The sequence below is a fragment of the Mirounga angustirostris genome, unplaced genomic scaffold (genome assembly GCF_029215605.1).
Source record: "Mirounga angustirostris isolate CCGP_5_RB_7025 unplaced genomic scaffold, mMirAng1.0.hap1 SCAF_2, whole genome shotgun sequence".
NCBI classification, from domain to species: domain Eukaryota; kingdom Metazoa; phylum Chordata; class Mammalia; order Carnivora; family Phocidae; genus Mirounga; species Mirounga angustirostris.
The window spans coordinates 155,630,684-155,648,431 of NW_026991710.1; positions in this window are offsets into that span (position 1 = coordinate 155,630,684).

Below are 17,748 nucleotides of genomic sequence, written 5' to 3' on the forward strand. Positions count from 1 at the left end.
TCTTCCTGGAGAAAGGGGTGCTCACCCTGTGTGACTTATGAGGGAGTAGGAAAGAAAAGGGAGGGGACTTATTTCTGTGCTCACATAAATGATCAACAATGCCATGTAGAATCAAGCAATACCAATGCTGGAAGGAGCCTTGTGCATCTTTTCCAATCTAAGTGTTGTTCAAGGCCACATAGCAGCAAATGTGAGTTCAATTAAAAGTTTCGGATGGAAATTTGTACTCTTTGATCAACCTCATTCATTTCCTCACTCCCTCTCTCCCCTAACTCCCGCCCCTGGAAACCACCAATCTACTCACTGTTTTCTGTGAATTCTACTTTTTTAGATTCCAATATGAATGAGATCATACAGTATTTGTATTTCTTTGTCTGACTTATTTCACTTATCATAATGCCCCCAAGGTTCATCAGTGTTGTCACAAATGGCAGGATTTCCTTCTTGTTAATGGCTGAATGATATTCCACTGTGAATATATATCACATTTCCTTTGTCCATTCATCTGTTAACAGATACTTATTGTGGTAATCATCCTGCAATATATATGTACATCAAATCAGCACATTGTACACCTTAAACTTACACAATGTTATATGTTAATTATATCTCAATAAAGCTTGAAAATTTTTTTAAATTAAAAATAAAAATAAATTTAAAACTTTTTAAAAGGTTCAAATCCAAAAATATACCAGACTACTATTTAAAAAATGAGTTTTTTGCTCATACTTTTGCTCAAAACATGATTGTACTTCAAGAAAGAGACTTTAGTTTGTCTGTCTGTTTGTCTATCTGTTTTGGTCTTGGGATCATTTTGGTCATCTCTAACTTTCCATTGAAAGGACAGCTACAATTTATTGACAGTTTATAACTTGCTTTCTATAAGTCCTTTCATATGCTTTCTCTTACACAAAGACGTGGAATGAAAAACTATTGGGGCAGGATCATGACTACTGAGCGTGTTGCTGCCGAGGCTCCACACACAGGATTGCTACCTCAATTTCTATTTGATGTTGAGCAGGACACAAAGCATAAAGAGTCAATTTGTTCAACTAACATCCAGTGAACAAGAATCTCCAAAGATCTAGGCACAATCCAGACCAACAAACAGCACACAGTTTAGCAAGGGATCAGATTGTAAACATGATAATGACATACTTATAGAATACAATGTCTTTACAATACCTAGAGGAATGCAGTATGGGAGTTCAGAAGAGGATGAAACATTAGTATGTTCCTGACTACTCCTGACTAGATGATAGGCTTCAAGAGAACAGGGACCGATATCTATCTTGTGTGCCATTCTAGCCTCTGTCCCTAGCACATAGGAAAAACTTAATAAAGATTTGTTAAATAAATGTGTGAATGAATGAATATATTTTATAAATGAGGAAATAGAGACCCACAAAGGGAAATCATTTGATTTGACCAACCCCCCAGAGCTAGCCAGAGAAATCCACACCCAAGTCCCCACACTCCTAATCCAATGCACATCACAGTAGGTCAACTACCGAAGGTTCAGGAAAATTTTCCAAGCATCTCAGGCTCACTGCTTCATAACTAGGCTGGATAAACTTATAACAACAAACATCCTGGCATTGGACATGGCTGACTGTATAATTAGCTTATTTCCTACCCATATGGAGCAGCTCAGCTCCTGTGCCTCAGTGGGGAATTCCTCGTATGTTGCTAGGGTTGCCTTCTGGGATTACATCTTCAGAGGTGCGCAGGAGGAGGAGTCGGCTGTACTGATAAATGAATCAGAGAGACAGGAGGAAAGCTGGCGGAGCCCCTGCAGGCAAGATGGATGGGGGCCGAATTGTGCTATGGCTACATCCTCCCTTGGCCTCTTCTCCCTCCGACCTGAAGTGGACCCAGTGGGGAAATAGTGCTTGCTTCTCCGGGACTTACTGCTTCGTCATAAACTTCCATCTCAGGGTTGTTGGGGGGTGTAGTGGGGGGGTGGCACTGAAGCGGGTGGTGCAGGGCGAGGGAGGGGAGGGGGAACCAGCAGAAGGGATATGGGAGGAGGACAGAAAAGGAGACAAAGATGTCGGGAAAAGTTGAAGGGCCAGCAAAGCCTCTTTAACTCAGGTTTCATAAGTCGAGAAATATTTATCACCCTGGCGAGTCAAACCTCTGAAAATCAATAGGGCTTGAGAGTTGCCTATATTGATCTGAAAGCCTGAGATGTATTGAAATATTCATGGCTGGTTGTATGTGTTCAGAGAAGACGCTGGGGGAGGGGCCTCTTGCCGAGAGGGAGATGGGTAGGTAGATTTCTAAGTAAAAGCCATTCGCATTTTCATTAAAAATAGATTAATTCTATTAGTTGGACTAAAACCTCACACTTAAAAGGAAATGAGCTTGTTTGTCAGACAAATAAGCCACTGGCAAACCCAGAAAAAAAAAACATTTATTTATTGCTATTTAATAGCAGAAGAGCCAGGGAGAGTAGATAAAATTAGCACGGGATCCCCAGGGGGGATGCAAGGGGCTGCTTTGTTTGCAAAGGCAATTTGGACACTGCTGCTTTGATCTTCACTTTGAGCATTTGAACAGGCATGTTAGTATCACTCATTTCACAAGAGAATTGGGATTCAAGTTTCCCCAACAATCTAAAAAGCAGTACATTAGAAGGGGGTTGTCTGCCTGTAGTCTCAGAGTCTCAATACCCTTGATACTAATTTGATGTGATGCATTTCACCAGATGTGTCTACCTGAACAATAACTGATGCCCAGGAGACTGTGGTCCTGCTTGAGAGTATTAGACTTGGTTTTTTCCTCCTTCGAAAATGATTGGATAAAGGCATCCATAATTTAAAATCTGCATATAGATATGACATATGTTACAAATATTTGAGAAAATTCATGCAAGGAATTGAACAACAACAATATATGGGAAATCAGTTCCAAATAACAAGGCAGAATTAAAAATAATCTGTTACCTGTAGCTACTCTCCTCTTATGTTCCAGCGCAACCGACAGAAATGGTGCCAAAACCCGACTCTTGAAAAAAAAAGAAAAACAACCTCAAGCCCAAGAAGGCATCACACTGTGGCGCAAGCATTTGGGAGTCTGAAGGGAATGGCAGATTGGTTTCGATTCCAGCAGGGCTCATCATTCCCACATTCTTCAGGTGTGAGGATGGTCCTACGGAAAAAGCAGCAGGCATGGAAGTGGATGGATGGGTGTTATCAGTCTGCCACAACATGACTTCAAGGAAGCCAAACCATTCTGAGCAGATAGTGCCCACATTATGGGGGATAGCAAGTGCTATAGGGCTCTCTTGGCTTCAATGAAATTCAATTAAACCCAAACTTAAACAAACAAACAAAAAACCAAACCATGTATGGTGGAGCCAGTCCTGGCTTCCCCAAGCAGCTATTTCAGAGAGGTAGTGAGGCTGGCTCAACCCTCCAAACTTCCCACAGCTTCATGGCACTTTCCCTTCTGGGATTTCCGCCATATTGCTGTCACATGGCAACACAGTTGGAGAAGGCAACAAGAAAGGCTCCCTTACTTCTGGGAAGGCCTTCACTGATGGGCGAAATCAAAAGTCCGTCAGAAAACAAGGCTAGCTATAATACTGCTATTTCTTCCAGTGAACATGCCCATCCACCAATGTTGTATCACCTTCCTGCAGAATTTACAAAGTGCTTTGTAATCTCTCCTCCTTGTTACTCCTCCCAGCATATGTTAGCACTTTTATGGTTACTCCCTTAGATGAAGGAAGAGGAGTAGAGACACTTTCCCAGGCTCTCACAGGAAGAGTCAGGATTAAGTTCAGATCCCTACATCCCTATTTCACTGCTAAAGGAATGCACTTTTCCCTCTCTGTGTGCCTGCCCCTCTCCCCAGTACACGGAAGAACCAATAACATCCTGTCACCTAGGACTCCCTCATCTCCTACTGAGATACCACTGTGGTTGTTAGAAGCAGACAACATGCTCCAGGAGCATGTTCTCAGAGATGAACTTCCAAGGTGCCAATCTAGGCAATCTATAACTTAGGAGCTGGTGATATCACCTGTAGATTACAGCTTCTCTTTTTACTCTCCCCTTGCCTTCCTCACAACTGAACACTTTCTCAGAAAAATGGGGTGGGGCAGAAAATGCTGAGTCCGATGATGGTGTTTTGCATCTTATCCATCACCCAACAAAAGTTCTGGAGATGGAGGAGATTGAACAAAACCATTGTTTTGTCTAAACCTTGACAACAGGCTCCCAACTGCAGTCCTGTCTTCCTCATTTTCAGGCTATTCTTCTTCCAATCCATCATCTGTGTTCCCGTTTCGGTGGTTATGTAGCCAGTCATTTGATGGACACATTCTTGTTCAACCTAAAATCCGATTTCTACTGACCTCTACTACTTCTAAAGGGGGTGTTTTAACCAAGAGTCCATAAATAATGGGTGGCAGAGTGCCTACAACTGTCCCTGAAGTTGAATGTAAAAGTATGTGTATGTGTGTATGTCACTGTACCTTTTTACCCAAAGAAAAAAGACCATAACTTCCATTATTGTCTGCATCCCAGAAATGACTAAGAATTATTAATATACAGCACAAAGTTCAAGCTCCTTATCATAGCATTTGGGTCCTTCATGACTCATCTCTCATTCTCACGTTCTTCTTCTTCACTTCCAGGAAAAAACCATGAGTCCTTTATGTTGTTGTACAAGCTGCTCCCTCTGCCTGAAATGCTCTTCCCATCCTCCTGTTCTCCCTCAAGAAAATGGTTCAGATGTCCCTCCTGTGTCTCCCCTGCAGTCCCAAAGCATTTCTTGCTTTCCACTTGGGTAGCACTTGTCACACCATGGTGTAATTGCTTGTTTATTTGACTATCTCCACACTGAACCATGAACTCCTAGAAGCTGGGGCTGTATTTTTGTTTCTGAATCCCAAGCACTTAACATATGTCCCCAAATAGTAGATATTCAGCATATGTTATAAAACTCACAGTAGCATGGTATGTGATGCCCAAAAACTTCAGTTGTGCAAAGTGTCATCTCTCATTTGTTCAAGGTTAATGAAATGACCAGGTAGACTTTGCACACGTGACCAGCTTGAAATTCTGGGGGTATTCCAGGGGTCAGGCTATACAATCTGAATCCTTTCTGTGCCCTGCTGTGGTTTGGTGCCACCTGATGGTTGTTCTTCACTCTGGCTTAAATACTGATGGAGACAACTCTGGGTCTGTAGACTGGCATTTTTAGGACAGTAGAAAGGGAATTCCAAGAATTTCCAGTTAATTAGGATCCGTTTCATTGAACAACATGAGTGGTTTGGGCTGGGAGAACGCTGAGGATGTGATTACCCACACTCCACCCCCAACGTGAGGTTGTTTATTGTTTCCAGGGCTGCCTCATCCCCTGCTTCCATATGGTCCATCTATATCTTCCCCTAAGAAGATCAGAACTTCAGCTCCATTTGAGACATGAGCTGGACAAATGATATGAGCTAATCACCAATCCCATGATAGCTACATTTGTGTATGTATGGAGGTATTTTACTCTGTTTGCAGAGAGCATACAGGACTAGTAGAAGCAATTTAATTTTAAGTCTCATTTCCCTCATTTTCCTAAGCCATATCCCCCTGGAAGAGAACATACAAGGACAGAGGAACAATCTCATCAGTCTCTGATTCTGAGTATCCTCATGTACCTGTCCATGACGTCAATGGGACCTCAACATGATGGGATATACATTCTCGGTAACACAAGCCCATAAAGCCAGACTTATACATCATGTCTCATTCTAAAAACCTTAAGGCTCTGTATTTTAAAGATTCCTAAAGCAGGGATAATGTAGGTGTGGGGAAATTATCTACTTTGTACTATACCGAGAACTTCATGTATATTAGCTTAGTTAATCCACACAAAACCCTGTGAGTTAAATATTATTATTCCCATTTTCCATAGGATAAAATGGAGGCTGATAAACATTAAATAACTTGTCTTGTGCCAAGGGCCAATGGTCAGGATTTGCATAGAGACTGGTCTGATTCCAAAGCCATGTTTCTCCACTATGAAGGCAGAATGTCATAATGCTAGGCACCTGGGGCTCTGAAGTTAGGCTGAGTGACTCACTAGCTATGTGACCTTGTCCAAATTTCTTACCTGCTTGGTGACTCCATTTCCTGAGTAAAATGGGGAAAATGAGCTAATACATATAAAGTGTTTAGAACATATGTCAGGACTTAGTAAATATGAGCCGCTATGGTGATTGTAATATATGTCTGATAATTTGGTGGCCATATTTTCTAAACAAAGCTTTGGACAAATAGTCTGACATGTAAAAGTGAATTTAGGGGTTGGACTGTTTGACAGACCAGAACACTGGACTCCATCATAGCTCTAGAAAGTGACCATCATACCTCTATTTTAGAGACCACTGATTAGCAATTTCTTTCCACTTGTGATACATTCTGTATATTCACTTTTTAAGCTACAGAAAAGCATTAGGATAATAACATGAAGAGGGTTTTTTTTCCCCTACAATAACCTCTAAATCCCTTTCCTCATCAGTATGCTGGTAGCTACATCTATTTAATATGTATTCTTTCTCCTTTTTCCTCCCAGTGCTTCTTCCCCACACTCAGAGTGATTATTCTGTGTTTTCATTAAGAATATTTTTCCATTTGCCAGTCCAAAAAACAGCTTCTCAATGTGATGGCATCATTTCCTGCAGAGAGAAGTCTTTCCATTTGCAACCAATCACAAGGCCAGATTCAAATAAGAGTTAACTTCCAACCCTTCTTCCTCAAACATAAATAGGAAGGTCAAAAGCTGACCCTAGAGACAGCCTCCTGCCCACTTCTGCATATAAATTCCAGGGATTTTAATAAAGTCTTGCTTGCAAACTTTTCCTCTGTTTCTGTTTTATTCCTCTCATGCTCTAATCTGGTAAAAATAAATCTGGTGGCTTAATGTCTCCTGAAAATCTTACAAGGGTAGCATCAGAGGCTATGCCTCATGATGTGATGGTCAGTTTCATTAGGATGTATTGTTTTAATATAGAGAGAACTAACTTATTAATAGATTTTTATTAAGAATATACAATGAGCCACAGACTAGAATAGTGGATGAGTAAGGCTATGTCCATACCTTTGAGAAGTTCAAATCGTAAGTTTGGGGAGTAAGTAGATATGTTCAATGTCCCATGGAGAGTGCTGCATGAGACATAGAAACTGCAAGCTGTAAGAAACAGAGAGAGGCATTCACCACACTAGAAAAAAAAAAAGGAAAGCTTCTGTGATATTGTGATTTATAGTAAGAAATATATATTTGGTCTTTGTCCAGTTTCTGAATCAGAGCTCCTAAAACCCTTGGAATTTCATAAGCGATAAGAGCAATGGGAGCATCTTCTGATGTAGTGATTCCTTTTGTCCTTGGTTCCTGAAATAGTTCCAGAGCCATAAAGGTGAAAGGAGTGTCTTGTTATTTATAACAAACCTCTTTGAACCATACTTGAGTTTATGTTAATGAGGTGACTTTGGGAAAGCCACTAAGGATGGGGTTGGTTGCCAGTGGAATTATGATTAAAGAGTTGGAAATTTCAGCCCCATCCCTAACCTCCAAAGAGGGGAGATGGGTGGAGGTTGAGTTCAGTCTCCAATTGCTGAAGGTTTAATCAATCATGCTTGTGTAATGAAATCTTCATTAAAAAACAAAAAACAAAAAAACAAAAGGACGGGTTTAGAGAGCTTCCAGGTTGGTGAATCAGAACATATCAATGCACTGGGAGAGTGGCATTCCCCAAAGTCCACGGGGATAGAAACTCCTGTGTTGGGGACTCTTCCAGACCCCACCCTATGTATTTCTTTGTCTGGCTGATTCATATCCTTTAGTATCCTTTGTAATAAACCAGTAACCTAGTAAATAAACTGGTTTCCTGAGTTCTCTGAACCACTGTAGCAAATTAATTAAGCCTGAGAAGGGGATCATGGAAACCTCTGATTTACAGCCAGTCGGTCAGGTGATAACCTGGACTTGTAATTGGCATCTAAAGTGGGAGCAGTTTTTTGGGACTGAGCCCTTAACCTGTGGGATCTGACACTATCTTGAGGTAGGTAGTGTGAGAATTGGGTGAAATTTGTGGGACACCCAGTGTCCACTGAGAATTGGAGAATTGCTTGATGGTATTAGAAAAAACAGCTTCACAGAAGAGACAGCCTTCTATGAGCTGGCCTTGAAACATCAACAGAAGTTTGCTATGGTTGATGTAGGAACACTGAGGGAATCTGGGGAATGAAAGAAGCAAATGTAGGAATAGAGAAAGAGTAATTACACTAGGCAGAATATAGAATAACCTATAAATAGGTGGACAAGAGGGTTGAGTTTTCTTTGGAAAGACTATGGGGGCTCCAACAGTAAGACACAACCCATAACACTGAAGGATTGTTTCTTTAAATGAGAGCGAAGGACCAGATTAGTGTTATTCGAGGGTAAGTTATATTCAGACTCCTTCTCATGGGGAAAAAATTTGCAAACACAGTGTTGACTTAACATATTTTTATTATGTTTTACACAAATACAAGATTAAGTATAACTTCTTATTAAGTATTAAGTAACTATAAAGTCATATTCACGAAGTAAATAGAAACACAATTCAAAAGAAAATAAAAGTCATTAATTTAAGATAATAAGTAATGTTGTTTGGCAGAAACTAAATTGTTATCCCCAACATGAATAAGGTGCTGAAGGCTACAACCTAGTTACTTTGGGGTTTGATATGTTTATATTTCTGTGTGTTATGTGATGACAAAATTCTCATATCACTTTCCTCTTTTAAAATTACTGGAAACTTTCATTCATACAGTATGCCATGATAGTATTTCATCCTAACTTTATGAAATGCATAATTCATCTATTAAACCTGACTCTGTTCTTTTTCATTAGCCATCTGTTATAGTATATCATTTCCATGATGTCAAATCAAAGTCTTAATTTATTAAAAAAAAGTTAGGGAAAAATCATAGTCTATGAAAGTGTCTTTTAATTGTAAATTATCTTTGGCAAATAAGTCTTGTATTTATTACTGGTAAAGAATTCAGTGTGAGTTTACAGAGAACGCAAGTTGGTAGCTGTCACTGTAGTATTAGGACCTGCCAACTTGCTCCCACACGGACAAGGCCAAGTACAAGTTCCCTTTGGATGGTTCCCCCCGCCAAAAAAACCCCATAAACACTGTCTTAAGATCACATAGCTCCAGATCTGTATTCGGATGCTCTGAATATTCTGAAAATATATTTATATCACCATTAAAGTGAGAGGACAAAATTCTAAATCTCGTAAAAAGCTTGTAGACTAAGAATATGTTTGTGGATCCCAGGAGTCTGCTGAACCCAGTTTGAGTAAGGCTGTGCCAAGTGATCTTTTTAAAAAAAAAAAAAATTATTTATTTACTTGACAGAGAGACACAGAGAGAGAGGGAACACAAGCAGGGGGAGAGGAAGAGGGAGAAGCAGACTTCCCGCTGAGCAGGGAGCCCGAAGCAGGGCTCCATCCCAGGACCCTGGGACCATGACCTGAGCTGAAGGCAGACACCCAATGACTGAGCCACCCAGGCGCCCTGTGCCAAAAAATCTTAAAGATCTTTTCCAGTTCTGAAGTTCCCCCATTATCCTTAAAGTCAGAAATGATAAACACCAAACACCAGGCAACTAAGGTGAGTCCTAACCAAAATGTCAAGTTATCCAAATTTGTCTTCTGTGCCCCCTCAACTCCCTCTTCATGCCTATATCTTCCTCATTCCCAGGAATCTCAGAACTCTGTCCTCACAAAAATTTGGTCTTGGAAAAGAGCAGGATCCTGGCCCTGGCATTTAATCAATGCCACTTCTTGCAAAGGTGATACACATTAAGCCTGAGCCCTGTGTTTTAAGTGTTTCTTTTTCACCTCTTATTTTTAAGCCCCAATGCAGGCATTTCAGATATCCATAAACAAGTCCAGGGGAAAATTGTTTGGTGGGGGAAGACAGAAATGCTCGGAGGCATACCAAGGAGGTGGTGAGCCCTGGGGACATTTCAACCCTGAACATCTGGAGCCTGAATCACATGAGTGATGACAGCAAGAGGCGCACAATTATAAACTGGGCAGATTTGAAAATTGATCCTGAATCAAACAACCACTAATTTTCCTGGTCCCCTCTGGCAATCATCCTTTCAAACTATTCAGGGCTTTAAAATATGAAAATAATGAACTCCTGGCAACCCCCTTCCTTTCCTTTTCCCTTTCCTCCAGCTTCCCAAACCCCTCCTCATAGAAACCTTCTGGTTGGCTATCTATATTCAAATTACACTTTTCAAGCTGTCCGCTCAGTAAGTTCAAGAAGAGTTGATCCCCCCCTACACACACAACTGCTGCTAAACTATAATTGCCTCCTATATCTTTTACACTCTTTTGAATAAGTGGTGTTAGATTTGCCACTTTGACTAATCCTCAGGAATCTGACCTGTCATTACACAAACTTCTAAAAATATCAGCTTGCACTTCACAGTTTCCGTTTTGGTTTCATGTAATTCCTCTTCAGTGTATTTTATTTGAACCTACTAACCTGCTTTGAAGGGGAAAAAAATTGCTAGCTAGCACTGCCTATCATCTGCAGTGTTTGCTTGCTTCTCAAAAGACCTCAAATGAGAATGCTGGTCTCTGGGTAGTTGGATAAAAATGAGAAGAATGAAACAGAGGAAAGACTCATTGACACACACATTTCCCTTTGGTCTCTATGTTCGTGGCAGAGAACACATCCCTTCTCTATCTTTTCTCAACTAGGACACTGTGGAAAGACTACTGTAATAGAAGGAATCCAGCACCTATCTATTGAACACCTGCTAAGCACCAAGCACTGCACTATGTGTGGGGAATGTGCAAAAGTGAGCTAATGCAGATGGTAAAGAGAGATTCTTGGTAGGGTAGGGTAGGTGGGAATAGCAGGGCTGCAAATGAGAGTCTGAAATCATGCTGGGCAAGTCGAATAGCTCTTTACATAAAAACAACAGCCTGCCAACTTTGGCTGTCTGTAGCAGGGGATAAGGCATGCCCCTTCAGGTTATGGAGTTGCTTCTGTGAAAGCAGGCTCAAAGCTGGTAGAGTAAGACCAACTGTGAGACAAAAGTTGGCCATGCCTTCTCCACATATATGCACTACCTATGGTTCTCTATAGCTCTTCCTGATCATAACTATGAAAGGGCAAGAAGTGAGAGTGCCCTGCTCTGTCCTTAAGGAACCCACTAAGTGACTCTTAGCCTGGACTCTGCTTCTTCTAGAGCATAGAGACAGACAGGCTTTGTCCCTGCCAGACAACCTCCCATGTGGATTACTACACAACACCTCTCATGGTCTCTTTAGCAGTGTGAAAAGAGCTGCCTGAGCTGGGCTCAGGAAGCCTGCTAGATCTGCTGGCTCCCATAACCAGGTTAAGCTCACTCTACAAGCTCTGAGCCACATAATGGGCAAGACCACCATGAATCCCTGATCCATTCCATGCCTGAAGACTCCATCACGTCTCACAGGGTATCATCACCCAGCATTCAGGGTCAGACTTGGGAACCCTGTCTTGATGGCCCAAGTTCTGACCTGAAGGCCTTGCTTTTCCAGGCCCATCCTTTCTCAGTGAAGTTACCCACGATAAGTTGTCCACATGGTTGGAAAGATCTAGTGCTTTTCTCTTTTACATTTAGTTCAATAAATGGTTTCCAAGTATCTCAACTTGGGCAAGCACTGGATAGGCTAAATATAAAAATATGATGAGTGATGGACATGACAGCCAATTTTATAGAAATAAAAAGGTTTATCAGAGAGTACCATAAAACTGTTGTATGACAACAAATGGGATCACCTTGATGAAATGGACAAATTCCTAGAAACATACAACCTATCAAGATTGAATCATGAAGAAACAAAATCTAAACAGACCAAAAATCAGTAAGAAAATCGAATCAGTAATCAAAAACCTCCTAACAAAGAAAAGCCCAGGAACATGTGGCTTCATTAGTGAGTTCTACTAAGCATTAAAAGAAGAATTAAAGTAATCCTCTTCAAACTCTTCCAAAAAGTTGTAGAGGAAGTAACAACATCAAAATTCATTCCATGAGGCCAGCATTACCCTGATACTGAAACTAAACACTATGAGAAAATTATAGACCAAAAGCCCTGATGAATAGTGATACATAAATCCTAAACAAAATACTAGAAAAGAGAATTCAATAGCACATTAAGAGGATCATAGTGATGACCTAGGGAAATTTTTTCCCTGGAATGCAAGGATGGTTCAAAAAATGAAAATCAAGCAATATAATATACCAACCAAATTAGCAGAATGAAGGAAAAAATGACATAATCTCAGTTGATGGGGGAAAAAAGCATTTGACAATATTCATTACCCTTTATGATAAAAACACTCAACAAACTGACAGTTTAGGAAAACTACATCAACATAATAAAGATCATATATGAGAAGCCTGCAGCTAACATCATACTTAATGGCGAAAGTCTGAATGTTTTTCCTCTAAGATAAGGAACAAGACATGGATGCCCATTTGGGCCCACTTTTATTCTTACAGTACTTGAAATCCTAGCCAGAGCAATTAGACAAGAAAAAGAAATAAAAAGCATCCAAATTGAAGAGGAAGAAGTAAAATTATCTCTGTTGGCAGATGACATAACCTTATATGTAGAAACTTCTAAAGATTACACACACACACACTGTTGGAACTAATAAACAAATTCATCAAATTGCAGCATACAAAATCAACACACAAATATTAGTTGTGTTTCTAAACACTTACAATGAACAATCTAAAAAGGAAATTAATGAAACAATTCCACTTTCAATCAGAAGGAATAAAATACTTAGGAATACACTTAACCAAGGAGGAGAAAGAGTTATATACTGGAAACTATAAAACACTAATAAAAAAATTAAAGAAAACACAAATAAATGGACAGACATCATATGTTCATGGTTTGAAAGACTTAATATTGTTAAGATGTCGGTACTACCAAAAGCAATCTATAGATTAACACAATTCCCATCAAAATCCCAGTGACATTTTTTGCAGAAATAGAAAATCCATCCTAAAATTCATATGTAATTTCAAGGAAGCCTGAATAGTCAAAACAATCTTGAAAAAGGAAGAACAAAGTTGGAGGTCTTACACTTCCTGAGTTCAAAGCTTATTACAAATATATAGTAATCAAAACAGTGTGGTACTAGCATAAAGACATTTAGAACAATGGAATAGAATAAAGAATCCAGAAATAAAACCTTGCATGTATGGTAAAATGATCTTATGGATGCCAGGAACACTCACTGGGAGAAGGTCAGTCTCTTCAACAAATGATGTTGGAAAAAACAGGATGTCCACATGTAAACAAATGAAGTTAGACCCTTATGTTACACCATATACAAAAATTAACTCAAAATGGATTAAAGACCTAAATGTAAGACCCAAAGCTATGAAACTTCTAGAAGCAAACATAAGGGAAAATCTTCATAACACTGGATTTGGCAATGATTTCTTGGATTTAACATTAAAAGCACAGACAGTAAAAACAAACATAGACAAATGGGACTATATAAAACTTAAAAACTTTTGTGTATCAAAGGACACAATAAATACAGTGTAAAGGCAACCTACAGAATGGGAGAAAATACTTGTAAATTACATATTTGATAAAGGATTAATATCCAGAATATACAAAAAATTCCTATAACTCAGCAACAAAAAATCAATTAATTTTATTTAAAAATGGACAAAGTACTTGAATAAACATTTCTCCAAAGATATACAGCCACCAAGTACATAAAAAGACGCTCAACATCACTAATCATTAGTGAAATGCAAAGCAAAGGCACAATGAGATACCACCTTTCACCCATTAGGATGGCTACTATTTTAAAAAGCAAATAACAAGTGTTGGAAAGGATATGGAGAAATTGCAATCCTTGCACACACTGGTGGGAATGTAGAGTAGTGCAATTGCTATGGAAGATATTATAACAGCTCCTTAAAAAGTTAAACATAGAATTATCATATGACTCAGCACTTCCATTTCTGGGTATATACCCAAAAGAATTGAAAGCATGGTTTTGAAGAAATATTTGTACACTATGTTCATAGCAGCATTATTCATAATGGCTAAAAAGTGGAAGCAACTCATTCATTGATGGGTGAGTAGCTAAACAAAATGTGGTATATACAAGTAAAAGAATATTATTCAGCCTTAAAAAAAGAAGGAATTCTGACACATGCATCAACATGAATGAACCTTAAGGATATTATGCTAAATGAATTAAGCCAATCACAAAAAGCAAATACTGCATGATTCCACTTATGTGAGGTATCTAGAATGGTCAAATTCATAGAAACAGAGAGCGGAATGGTGGTCACCAAGGGCTGGGGGAGGGGAAATGGGAGTTGTTTAATGGTACATTGTTTCAGATTGGAAGGTGAAAAGTTCTGGCTACAGATGGTGGTGATGCCTGCCCAACAATGTTAATATATTTAATGCCACTAAACCGTGTATATTTTTTTTTAAAAGGATTTTATTTATTTATTTATTTGACAGAGAGAGAGAGATAGCAAGAGATGGAACACAAGCAGGGGGAGTGGGAGAGGGAGAAGCAGGCTTCCTGCTGAGCAGGGAGCCTGACATGAGGCTTGATCCCAGGACCTTGGGATCATGACCTGAGCCGAAGGCAGACGCTTAATGACTGAGCCACCCAGGTGCCCCTAAGCCATGTACTTTAAAATGGTTAAGATAAATTCAGGTAAATTTTATGTTATGTTTATTTTTCCACAATAACAGAATTTTGAGACATACAAAAAAGTATGATGAGTAAGACATAAGTTATGTCCTTACAAAGTTCACGACAGAGGGTATAGATGAATAAATAGAAAATTCCAATATGATAGAGTAAGTTGTTAAGAGGGGATTTTTCCCAATGTCCTAGAATCATAGGCTAGGCCCCACAGCAAAACATGAAAGGAACCAGGACTCATAGACCCTAAAGAGATCCATGAGGACATGTCAGTGACTGGCACCAGACACAGCCCAATGGAGCTTACCAAGAGGTGTCAGAACAACTCGACTGGACCACCTCTCACCTTACTCCTGTTGGGGAGAAGGAAGGAGCATTGATTAGATTTGTAAGGACAGGGGGGTTTGTGGAGAGAAGCTCTTCTTTCCTCTCTGGGGCAGAAAGGGGAGCTTGCCCTCCTGCAGGTAACCAAGGGATCCGAAAGGGCATCAGGTGTGGGCACTGGCAGTGCTTACAAGCAAAGGAATCCTGACTCTTGCATCCCAGCTGGGTACTTGCTGAGCTGAGAGACCCATGGGTACCCTCTGAAGCTGTCTGAGGAGCAGAGCATGGAAAAGGTTGTATCTATATTCTCCAAAGTTTAGAGCATATGACCATGTGCGGAGCGCTGCCTACTTCTCATCCTGAGATTCTGAAGGTAAGAGGCTCCCTGAGTCATCATCAGGGCTTGAAGGGAATGTAATGACAGGTATACAGAACGAACATGAAGCGAAGTCCTCCTCCTCCCAGTTTTCATAGGGTCTTGGAGGGTAAAGAAGAGGGCCCAGTGATACCTGTGGCTCCAGGTGAAGAACCATAGAGCTTAGCTGAGGCAGAAGCAGATGGGCAGCCCAGACTCTACTAGGCCAAACAATGTCATGTCCAACCCAGAGGAAAGCTAGCAGGGCTGACAGCCAACATGGGTGCCCAACCAAGCAACTCCTTGGCAATGGAGGAGGCTGGGATGAACATCCCCCAGAAAAAAAAAAAAAAATGTTGCCATCCACCTACATAAAGACCACAATTTCAGCAGAGAGACAGAAGTAGATCAAAGCAGAGTGATACATGGTCAGAGCCAGGCTAGACATCACTACTGAAGCCCCTTTCAGAACATTCTGCTCCCTTTATCCTCCTCCCCTACCCTCACTTCAGAGCAAATGCACCTTGGTGAGTGCAGAGGGTGAGAAAAGAACAGTCACTTAGTCCCGCAAGCCTCACCTCAGCTGGGGAACTGGAAGGGCTTTAGATCACATATGAGGCTAAATTTTTAAATGGGACCAAATTGAGTTTTAATAAGTAAATATGATTGGATTATTATGGGATTTAGACAAAGTGCCATTAAAAGACCCATATCCCAGTGAGAAGGGGCGTGAATGTTCAATACAGAGTATTTGAGGTCAGCCAGTGGGAAAAAATAAAATCGTATGAAGTCTCTCCTCAGGGGGAGAATTTCCTTAGTCAACCAGTTATATTAAGATAACACCATAGGACTCAGAGAAGGGTTACTTAAAGATTTTGGGGGAGGCAGGGGAGGCACTGTAGAGAAGACCGTGCTCAGCTTTAGGAGAACCTGGCATGTTTGACTTAGGGTTGTCTGGATGGGTCAGTAAAGGCCCCTCTTCTTTTCCAACACCCAGTGCCTTGGATGTGGGGCCCCCTTGACATGAGGGTCACACCCCTCATTTCTTTCTCTCTGCATGGGTCTTTACCACCCTAGTGCTGCCTATCCCAACCACACCACTCATGGCTCTTTAATCTTAAGTACTCAAATGGTCTCTATTGACTCCCTGCCATGCCCAGGAAACCAGGGTCACTCAGGCACCATAACACCTCTGTACCCTTTCTTCCAGCTCAAGCACCCTTTCTTAGTTATATTCATAAGTATGCTCAGTGCTTGGAGCAGTAGAAGGGACCCTCTTGAAGCTTGTGTGCATCCTTTTAAGCTCTTGTGATAAGTGAATAAATCACATATTGGGACTAGGGAGGGAGAGTGGGCTCATATTTCAGTGAGATCTTGAAGGACAGTAGTGATCGTCATATTATTGTAATACCACTACTACTACTATTAGTAACTCATCTTTATGGAGAGCTTAAAGGCGCCAGGCATGGTGCTAAGTATTTTCATTGTATCATCTCTTATTTCTCAGAACAGTCAACTCCCTAATAGAGACACCTACACAAATGATGGCAGATTTTTTTTTTTTTAAGATTTTATTTATTTATTCATGAGAGACAGAGAGAAACAGAGGGAGAAGCAGGCTCCCAAGGAGCGGGAAGCCCGATGCGGGACTCGATCCCAGGACCCTGGGATCATGACCTGAGCCGAAGGCAGACGCTTAACCATCTGAGCCACCCAGGCGCCCTGATGGCAGATTTTGTAATAGATAACACTCACATATCCTTTTTCTCAGTTTAATGCTAAGTATTTTATTAACCCCATTTTATTGATGAGGAAATTTAGATTTCATAATTGAATAACTTGACCAAAAATTATCCAGAATAATTAAATTACTTGTCCTTGTTCACAAGGCATTGATGTAAGTATGATAGCATTTTGGTTGAAAAGAGGATGTCATTTATATTCAAATACTTAAATTCTACCAGGTAAACCCCAAATTAACAGCATTAGTTGAAGAAGACTTTTCCACTTATCTGCATAATCAAAAATCCTACAAAATTTTCTAGAATGTTCTCTGGGAAAGGAATTTGCAACCATCTGCATCAATTTTGAATGAACATACAGGAGAAAGTATATGTAATATTCATCTTCTGCATTACTTTTATGATAATTTTAAAGCATTGGCATACATTAAACCTTTTCAGAAAAGCCCTGACTAGGGAAGAAGCAACAGATAAAAACAGAGTTTACAAATTCCATTTTAATCATGATATTCTAAAAGTAAGGGTATGTTGTTCACTAGAATAACTGAAAGGAAAAACAGATC